Genomic DNA, 10,301 nt, shown 5'->3' on the forward strand with positions numbered 1-10,301 from the left:
TGAAAAGAAGGATAAGCCAGCAACCCGACCCAAGGGGCAAGTGGACACCTAACTATGAAGGTCCTTATGTTGTCAAGAAGGCTTTCTCTGGTGGTGCTTTAATCCTTACACACATGGATGGTGTTGAGCTTCCGAATCCTGTAAATGCCGATATAGTCAAGAAATACTTTGTCTAAAAAATGAAAAGAACAGCGTGGTAGGTCGAAAACCCGAAAGGGCGGCCTAGGCAAAAATGCGCTTCCCGGTGGATCGAAAACCCGAAAGGGCGATCCAGGCAAAAGTTAGGGACCAAAAAACAATGAAAATGAAATAAGCTCGCTGAGATTGTACGCAACTCAGGCAAAAATGAGCGTCTCGATGAACCGAAAACCCGAAAGGGAGGTTCATGCAAAAATGAGATTGAAAATGAAGAGACAAGTAACTATATCTGGCAAGTCACCATCACCCCTTGGGGCATTTGCAACTGTCAACGATTGTCTTCATCAGAGGCTTCTGTACCGGTGAATTCAAAATTTCCATGAAATGTAGGGGTCATCGTGTTCAATGTACCACCAACCAATAAAATTACCATTTTCCAAGCTTTGTAAATCCGTGGAGTTATGCCCTTGGCTGACATTCACTCTTCCACGTCAATTTGAACCTGTGCTTTTGTTTGAAATTCTACTTTCCACCTATTTCCAATGCTATGTACAAAATATTTTCTTTCTATTTGATAACATCAATGTCTGAAACGAACATTTTTGAAAATTGAAAAATCTTTTTCCTGTCTATTTTGAAAACAAACCTGAGCAACAGGGTACATTCAAGTGAAACATACATGAACAAATGGGTGTCAATGTCCATTTCAATGCATGTTACCGGCAGGTTGTTCCCCAGGATGATCTGTGGTCAATGGCAAGAATGAAAAACAGAATGAGAACGAAAAATGAAAATAAAAAGCTCGCTAAGTCGAAAACCCAAAAGGGCGGCTTAGGCAAAAATGAGCACCCCGCTGGATTGACAACCTGTGAAAGTAATTCAGGCAATAATGGGGCAATGAAGAGAATGTGTTCCCGGTGAATCGAAAACCCGAAAGGGCGGTTCAGGCAAAAGTAGGGATTGAGAAGTGAAAAAATGAAAAACAGAATGAAAGAATGAAAAATGAAAAATGGAAGATGATATGAAAAGCATTGACCACAGATGCGAACATCCAATGTTTACCCAGTACTGACGCGCCTAGCAATGGCGACCTGTATCAAAGAATCTCCCAAGGTTCCCTTCTCTGCAAGATTTGCATATATGATGCGATATGTTGCCCTCAGCCATGGTTTCGATACGTTTCTCAAACGTCGATCTCTCCAAAGAGGATTTCCAAGTGTATATGTTATAGCACGAGCCACTACATACCCAATCTTCCAATGTTTTGTCTGTCTCTGTGGAACTATCCTGCCAAATTGTAAACAATCATGCATCTCCAAGCATCCATACATGCATAATCATGCATTCTATGTGCTCATGCATTTGTAAAATTGTTATACCATACATACATGTTGCATTCCAATCTCAATTACCAACTCAATTCAATGTCTATGCAAGATTGAGGTCTGTGTTAAAATCTCTGTGAAAGTCTTTTTGGGCCAACGATAATGGTCATGGCTATCTTCAAATCAAGTCAATGTCAATCTACTCTCAATTTGCATCTTGTTAAATCAAACTCCCAACGTATCTTGCTATATGCCTATGTTTCCGGTCAAGCAGCAAGTTCGATCCAAAGAACAACTTGTACCTGCCTATCTGTTTGTGTTTTCGATCAAGTAGCAAGTTCGATCCAAAGAACAGCTTGTATCTGCCTATGTGTTTCCGATCAAGTGACGAGTTCGATCCAAAGAACAGCTTGTACCCGTCTTTTGTTTGTATTCTCGGTCAAGTGGCTAGTTCGTTCCAAAGAATAGCTTGTACCTACTTTTTGCCCCCTGGTTTGTCTACCCTGTTAATGTCTATCCAGATCCCCAGTGATATGACATATCTTGTAGACTCCAGTTGTCTGTCTTGCATTCATAATCAAAACATTGCATGGCAGTCATGGTTTTTTTTTTAAAAAATAAAAAATGTGTGAAAGCATATTTTTATGTCCAAAAATAATGTCATGTCTGGTATTTAAGTATCTTCGTCCCGTCAAATCAAAGACTTCGTCTCTTGACCCTCCTGACAAAGAAACTTAAATAGGGGCAGCTGTCATACCCTAATTTTGGACCTAAAAATACGTGCTCAAAATGTCTTTTATCCCTGATATGTGTCTCTGACCTTTGAGAGATTGCCAATCTGCTACTGTTTACGCTGATATTCTACTCTGCTGTATTTGCATGTCTCTACTGTCTGTGTTTGAAAATATTTTCAAATATGATTTTGTCTGTGTTTTGCTGCATTTCAGACCATCCAAAAGGTTTTCTTGCATTCCCAATTGTCTCTGATTAACTGCACTTCTTTTTCAATGTTATTTGCAAAAAAATCATGAAAAGGGTATTTTAGTCATTTCTTGCATTCAAACTCATTTTAGTCCCTGTAAATTGTCTCTGAGCCTTTTCAATTTGTTTGTATAAATTCTTGCTTTAATTCCATGTTAAAAAAACCTTTTTAAAAAAATTGCACTTGAGTCATTTTGAGTCAATTTAGTCCCTAGGGGCATTTTGGTCATTTCACACAAAATTTTGGCAGAGAGGTTACTTTAAAGTACCTCATTTTTTGAAATTGGTACATTTTAGTCCTTTTAATTGATTTTAAAATTTTATTTCACTTTACTTTTTTTCATGTTACCAATTTTAATTCAGTTTAGTTTCATCTTTATTTTTATATTTCAGTCCTTAAGTTTTAAAATTTGTTTTTGGTCCTTTGCTGCTTAATTACACTCCAATCCTTTAAAATTTTCGTTATTTGTAAGATGGTCCTTGATAGAGCCAAACCGCAAGTGCACGGCCTATCGAAGTAATAGTAGTCAGAAAGAGTATCGTTCCGCTAGGGAGTTGTTCAACTTAATTAACCTTTAAAGAATGATTAGAGGAGAAGAAAGTTTGATAAAAGGAGGTTTGATTGCGGAAGGTAATTAACAATAATAATAAAGAGCCTTGGGATCATTGGTTTGTCATAATAACAAATCTTTCACTAGACAAGACTTTAACTTCTAATTCCATGGTTTACACCGTAATTTCCTAAGACCGGTTTCCCTTAGCCCCTCACCTTTCCGATGAAAGTCCGGTGAGAGTTTACTTCTAGTAACCAAGCCTATTTTGCTGACTTGATTACTAGAAGATGCTTATAAGGATTGAAACTACTTGTGTCTCAATAATTGCAAGGACTATTTCGCTGTCTTGCAATTATTGTCTAGATTCACTTGTTCCAACATCAAAGCTCCGCTCTCGCTTTATGAATTGATGTTTGGGATAATGGATTAACAATTATCAAACCCTCCGCTTTCGCTTCCACAGTTTGATAATTGTTAATTCATGTTAAAACGGTGAATCTAAATTAGAAATTACGATTACATAGAATTAGGGTTAAAGCTTGGTTTGTTTGGATTATGTCATTAGACTTTCCCAACAATCCCAAGACAAAGAAGTCTACTCACTTATGTTCATCGTAGGCATGGGGGAAGAAGAGAGAAGACGATAAAATAAATTGCGAAAGAGAAAGTAAAGGAATAAAAGACTTTATTGAAATAGTAACTAAAATATTCTAAGCAAGGGTGAATTGTTTATGATGGAATGCTACTCTATTTATAGCTTTACAATTGACTTAGAAACTAAGCTACTATAAGGGCAAAACAGTAAAGCTGCAACGGAGTAACTTGGGCTTGAAGAAAAGCAGCAAAAGTTGGCCTGGAGGGTGGCACGGCCGTGCCACATGTTGGCACTGGCCGTGCCAAGGTTCTGACTTGGTGGGAACATATTTTTGTTCCGTATCTTCGTATTTTCGCACTGTATTTGCTCCAGACCTCTTTCTTTTGCTCCAAGACACCTTCCACCATATATTCGTTCCTAAAATATAATAAAAAACAATTTAAAGTAAAATATTCAAAAAGGAAATAAATATGCAATAAAATAAAATCATATCTTTATAAAACTAAACTAAATAATGCATTAAATTAGACTAATTATTGACTCATCAAACTCCCCCACACTTGAATCTTTGCTTGTCCTCAAGCAAAAGGCAGTAGACATAGCAGCAACTAAAAGGATTAATTATGGCAATGCAATTGAAAACACAAGTCTCTTTGAAGGTTTTGTTTCAAGTACACTAATTACAATTTCAAACATTCCTCATGAACCTATTCAACCCAACATCAAGTCCCAAGTGAGTGTGTGTGTGCAGTCCAACCCTTTTCTTGCTCCTGTATAAGACATATATTACGAGGAACAAGTTCTATCCTTAATGCTAAAGTAACCGAGAAAAGTCCTTTCTTCATTTCATATAAGAGTGATGGGAATTTAAGTTAACATTGAATTAATAATTAAGCACAAAGGGGCTGCAGATGCTTAGGGGCTATCTATCCTCATAGGAAGTCTTCTCGGATGTAATTGTCCTTTCCCCCTAGATTCAAAATCACCCTAAGTAGTGCTGCAAAATTTTCTTTTATTTCATCTCCGCGTAGGAAGTCTTTTTGGATGTAATTGTCCTTTCCCCCTAGCATTGATGAATTTGTTTCACTTTAAGTTCAAATTAGGGAGTCACCACCACAATTAGGAAGTTAGGGATTGTCCTTTTCCCCACATGTTGGTGCCATTCTCCCGACCCAATTAACTTTAACAATTTAAGAATATAACAATTAAGAACATTGATTTTTCCCACACAAACTTATACTACTTTTACTCTTAAGACTTTAAAGGGTCTAAGTTAACACTAAAGATAGAACATGCTCCTTAAAATACCTATTCACACACTTGCTCAAATATTGCAACTGGGTGCTTTTCTCATTGGAGATTTTTCACAATAAAACAAGATGTGGGTATAGCAAGCATACAAGAAATAGAAGAAACTACTTTTATGTAAAAGAAACAACCTTTAAAGAAGAGACAAAACAAAAATTTTATGCCATACTTTACATTAAAAACAAGCTACTTAATCATGCCTTTCGCTATAAAAACAAAAAAAAAAGAATAAAGTTCAAGGGAGTTTCGAAACACTACGACTCTAGACACTTTATTAGCCCCCCCCCCCCCCCCCCCCCCCCCCACACACACACTTAGGGGAAGCATTGTCCTCAATGATTCAAAAGAAAAGAAATTAAAAAGAGAAGAAGAAGGAAGAGGAAGAAGAAGAAAGGGTGCAGAAAGCTCACAATGTGATTGAATTTTGGAGTTTGCAAGCTGGCACGGCCGTGCCAACCTCAGCACGGGCCGTGCCAACATTCTGTGGCTTGACCTCCCTTTTTGCTTGAAAAACATGGCACGGCCGTGCCAACCTGCTGGTAAGGAGGCTTCAAAATTTTTCAATTTCTTGTTTTCTCTTTGAATCACACTTGGACAATTACCTACAAAACAACTTAAAACAAAGAAAAACGAAACAAAAGCAATTAAATTCGTGGGTTGCCTCCCATAAAGCGCTCTTTTACCGTCATTAGCTTGACAAAAAGAAAAACAACTTTAAGGCGGGTCAATAAGTTTCCAAGCAGCCACTACTTCAGTTCCTTCTCCTGCATTGTACACTTTTAGCCTTTGTCCGTTAACCTTGAATGGTCTTGCTTTTTCAGAAAAGATTTCAATTGCCCCATGGGGATAGACTTTGCGGACTTGAAACGGACTAGACCACCTAGACCTTAGTTTTCCTGGAAAGAGCTTCAACCTAGAGTTAAAGAGTAGTACAAGGTCACCAATTTTGAAGTCCTTTTTAAGGATATGTTTATCATGCCATTTTTTTGTTCTTTCCTTATAAATGCAAGCATTCTCGTAGGCATCTATCCTAAGTTCTTCTAACTCACTTAGTTGAAGTTTCCGTTTTTGACCGGCTAAATTTGGGTCCAAGTTAAGGTTCCTAATTGCCCAATAAGCTTGTGCTCAAGTTCAACCGGAAGGTGACAAGATTTCCCATAAATTAGCTTAAAAGGAGTCATTCCAATGGGAGTTTTGTAAGCCGTTCGATAGGCCCAAAGAGCATCATCAAGCTTGCTTGACCAATCTTTCGTAGAGATAGAAACTGTTTTTTCAAGAATGGCTTTTATTTGCTATTTGAGACCTCAACTTGTCCACTAGTTTGTGGGTGATAGGGTGTTGCAACTTTATGTCTCACTCCATATTTTTGTAAAAGTTTTTCAAAATGTTTAGAGATGAAGTGAGACCTTCCATCGCTTATGACAACCCTTGGCACCCCAAACCTTGGAAAGATAATTTTTTTGAACAATTTCATAACTACATGTGCATCATTGGTGGGGGAAGCAATGACCTCAACCCATTTGGACACATAGTCAACAACCACCAATATGTATTGATTACCAAAAGAAGAAGGAAATGGCCCCATGAAATCAATACCCCATACATCGAAAATTTCAACTTCAAGGATATTGTTTAAGGGCATTTCATTCCTTTTAGTAATATTACCGGTGCGTTGACAATTGTCACATTTAGAAACAAAGAGATGCACGTCCTTAAAAAGTGATGGCCACCAGAAACCAGATTGAAGAATTTTGAAAGAAGTTTTTTGACTACTAGCGTGGCCACCATAGGAGGAGGAGTGACAATGGTGAAGAATACTACTTACCTCGCTTTCAGGGATGCATCTTCTAAAAACCCCATCCGAACCTCTTTTGAAGAGGTAAGGCTCATCCCAATAGTAGTGCTTGAGATCATGGAAGAATTTTTTCTTTTGCTGGTAGTTCAAGTTAGGCGGTAGTACTCCTGCTGCAAGAAAATTAACAAAATCTGCATACCAAGGTGCGTTAGTTTGCGCCAATAAGAAGAGTTGGTCATCCAGAAAAGAATCATCCAAAGGCAACTTGTCCTCATTGGGTTCCCTAAGGCGGGACATGTGATCAGCCACAACATTTTCAGTGCCCTTTTTATCTTTTATTTCAATATCAAATTCTTGGAGGAGCAAAATCCATCGGATCAACCTCGGTTTGGCATCTTTTTTGTTTAACAAATATTTTATTGCCGAGTGATCTGTGTAAATAATGATTTTTGATCCTACCAAGTATGACCTGAATTTGTCAATAGCATAGACTACTGCTAACAGTTCCTTCTCAGTTGTAGCATAATTTACCTGTGCCCCATCAAGGGTCTTACTTGCATAATAAATGGCGTGCATCTTCTTGTCTTTTCTTTGTCCCAACACAGCCCCAACTGCATAGTCACTTGCATCACACATTATTTCAAAACGTAAGTTCCAATCTGGTGGTTGTATGATTGGGGCAGTGACCAAGGCTTCTTTTAACCTGCAAAATGCTTTTAGGCATGCATCATCAAACACAAAATCTGCATCCTTAAGGAGCAAGCTTGTTAGTGGCTTAGTGATTGAACAAAAATCTTTAATGAAACGGCGGTAAAATCCCGCATGTCCTAGGAAGCTTCTAACTTCTTTGACCGAGGTAGGAGTGTTTTATCTTGGTTTTCGGGTGTCAAACATTGATTACGTTTGAACCTTTTTAACCGGTGATATGTTATTTTTTCTTGGTAAGGGAAAAAGTAAGCAAAACCCTTTGAGAATCGAGGTCCGGGAGTTGTTTTCGCTACGGGAAGGTGTTAGGCACCCATAACGACTATAGTATCCTATAGGAACCGTCTTTACTTTCTACGCGCGCGCTTTATTTTTAAATGCTATTTTGAAAATGATATTAAGCCTAAAGGTTTTCTAAATGAAGAATTGGAGGGAGAAGAATGTGTTTGAATTTTTATTTTTATTTGAATTGAAGGAATTTTGTTCCTTGCCTACGTACCCGTTTAAGGGATCAAATCCACCGTAGTTCTCTTCCAAAAATGTTTTTGTTTTTGTTGGTTGATTTTAAGTTTGAAAATGGAATTTTGAAGAATGAGAGAGAGAGGCCTCAAGGGCATAAGATTGAAAAAAAGTGAGGTGGAATTAGTTATTTTGCAAAAGGGTCTAAGTATGGTTAAGGTTCATTTAAAATTTGATTAAGAAAGGAAAAGGAAAATTCAATGGGATTTTGATCCCAAGGTTTATTTGGAAAATTATTTGAATGATGTTGTCCATATTTTTTGGAAAATTGATTTTTCTAAGTGTAAACCCTAAGCATTCATCTAAACATACAATCCTAAACATACATCTAAACATGCATATTCTAAGCATACATCTAAAGTGAGGTGTGTGCATGTGTCGGTGCTTGTGTCAGTGTACATCATTAGAGTCCACTGTCCTTATTACATCATTGGCCTAGATACATTCTATGGTCTTGCAAGGAATTTAAAGACATGAAAATAACAAAAAGAATTACAAAGTCCTAACTTTACATTCTATTTGCTTACAAATGAAATATAGAAAGAAAAAAAGGAAATATGCAAGGTGAATATGCAAGATGCTATGGAATATGAGACATGAAACAAAAAGAGTTAGTAGCACAAATGAAATAGAAACAACACACTAAAGGCATAGTAAAGTAAATGTAACTTGAAAATGAAGTAACAAGAGAAATTAACTAAAAGTGATGAAAGAGACTCGACATTCCTTTAAAATCATTCCAAGGTATAGTTAAAAGCCTAAATCCTCATGATATTAGAGAAGTTTTAAGTGACTTGGTTCAAAAAAAAACATGAGAACTAAGGCCATTAACTATACCAAGGAATATAAAAATTGCAAGCTTTTCTTTATCCCCTTCAATCCACAAGTATGCTTCACATTATTTAACAAACACAAAATTCATTCAAGGGCAGCCAACATACACTAAAATAAAAGGCAAATTTACTTCACAAAACTTCATGTCCGAAGCTACAATTATGTACCAAAATCCATGTTAAGCCACACCACAATGCCACACAAAAATTTAACAAAAAGTAAGTAACAACAAGCACATATTCCCCATGCTTTCGAAATGAATTTCCCCATGCAACTTTACTCCAAAAAAATGGGTTTCAAATACCATATTTACTTACAAGAAGAAAAAGAATCCACAAAATCTTCAAAGGTTTTTTACAAATTTTTAACAAGATTTCATCAAGAAAATCGAAAAGAAATGAATTTACGATGAGCAAATATTTTTCATATATTTTTCACAGTCTTTTAACATGCAAGAACCCACAAAAACGCTAAGAAAAAGTTAAGGAAACACATAGAAAATTATTTGGGACCTTTGTCATGAAAGGAGGACATACAGAAAGTGTAATCAGCATAAAACAGGTGTGGAATAGCAAAAAGAAGGCTAGGGGACGAAATACACAGCCAAATAGGCCCAAGCCTATACACAACCATGGAAATGGATCATCTAAGCCACAGGGGTCGTTGGATCGACCCAAACGGATCAGTTTCAACATCCGACGGTCAGATCCATTGAGAGCATGGCATAATGGTGGACCCGCACACATAGGATAAAAGCAAGGTAGATAGCATTTGAAAAGGGGATTCACGTGAATGAAAAGCCAAAATCAAAGAAATTTTCCCTTCTCTTAAAACTGAAGCACACATGAATCCTCTCTTTTCTCTCAAATCTTCTAAAGAAACATCAAGAACCTATCATAATTTTCATCTCCCTCACCTACCTCACCGGAAAATGTATGAATACTGCCGGAAAGTTCATCAACTCGCCGGAAACTTCATCTTCTACGGCGAGAAGTGCAGATTCCGGCGAGTCTCAAACGAAACTTACAGTTTCGATTTCTACTTCTATATTCGAATTCGAGCACACTTTTCAAGATTAAATCAAGAACAACCTACATCTAACACAACCAGACTCGCAAACAAATAAAAAAAAACGCAATTAAGAACGCATAGTAAATTGAAGATGCGGAGTTTACCTTGTTCAATGTCTCAGTGCTGAACCTTCTCGCTGTGGCTCTGCTGATTCGTTCCAGAACGACGTGATTCTGATCCGGTTCAATTTCGTTTCCGTTCGCGATTGCTGAGCTTGATTTCGCCGCCGTGAAGGTGCTGAATTGGCGTGGTGATAGCTTTCCAATCTTGTGTTGGTGAGTGTTTAAGTGTGGTTATGGAGGATTGGTGAAGGTTGAAGATGAAGTTGTAATGGTTTTGTGGTTGTTTATGGTGGTTATGGAGGTTAGAGGAGTTAGTTAGGGTGGAGGAGAAAGTTTGTTGTGGTGGTTGAACGTTGGTTGTGGTGGTGGAAATGGTCACGTGAGAGAAGAAAAGAGGGAGAAGAGAAATTGATT

Source organism: Medicago sativa, chromosome 6 (genome assembly GCF_051527215.1).
Source record: "Medicago sativa cultivar Bolivia chromosome 6, Bolivia_mono, whole genome shotgun sequence".
Classification (NCBI taxonomy): Eukaryota; Viridiplantae; Streptophyta; class Magnoliopsida; order Fabales; family Fabaceae; genus Medicago; species Medicago sativa.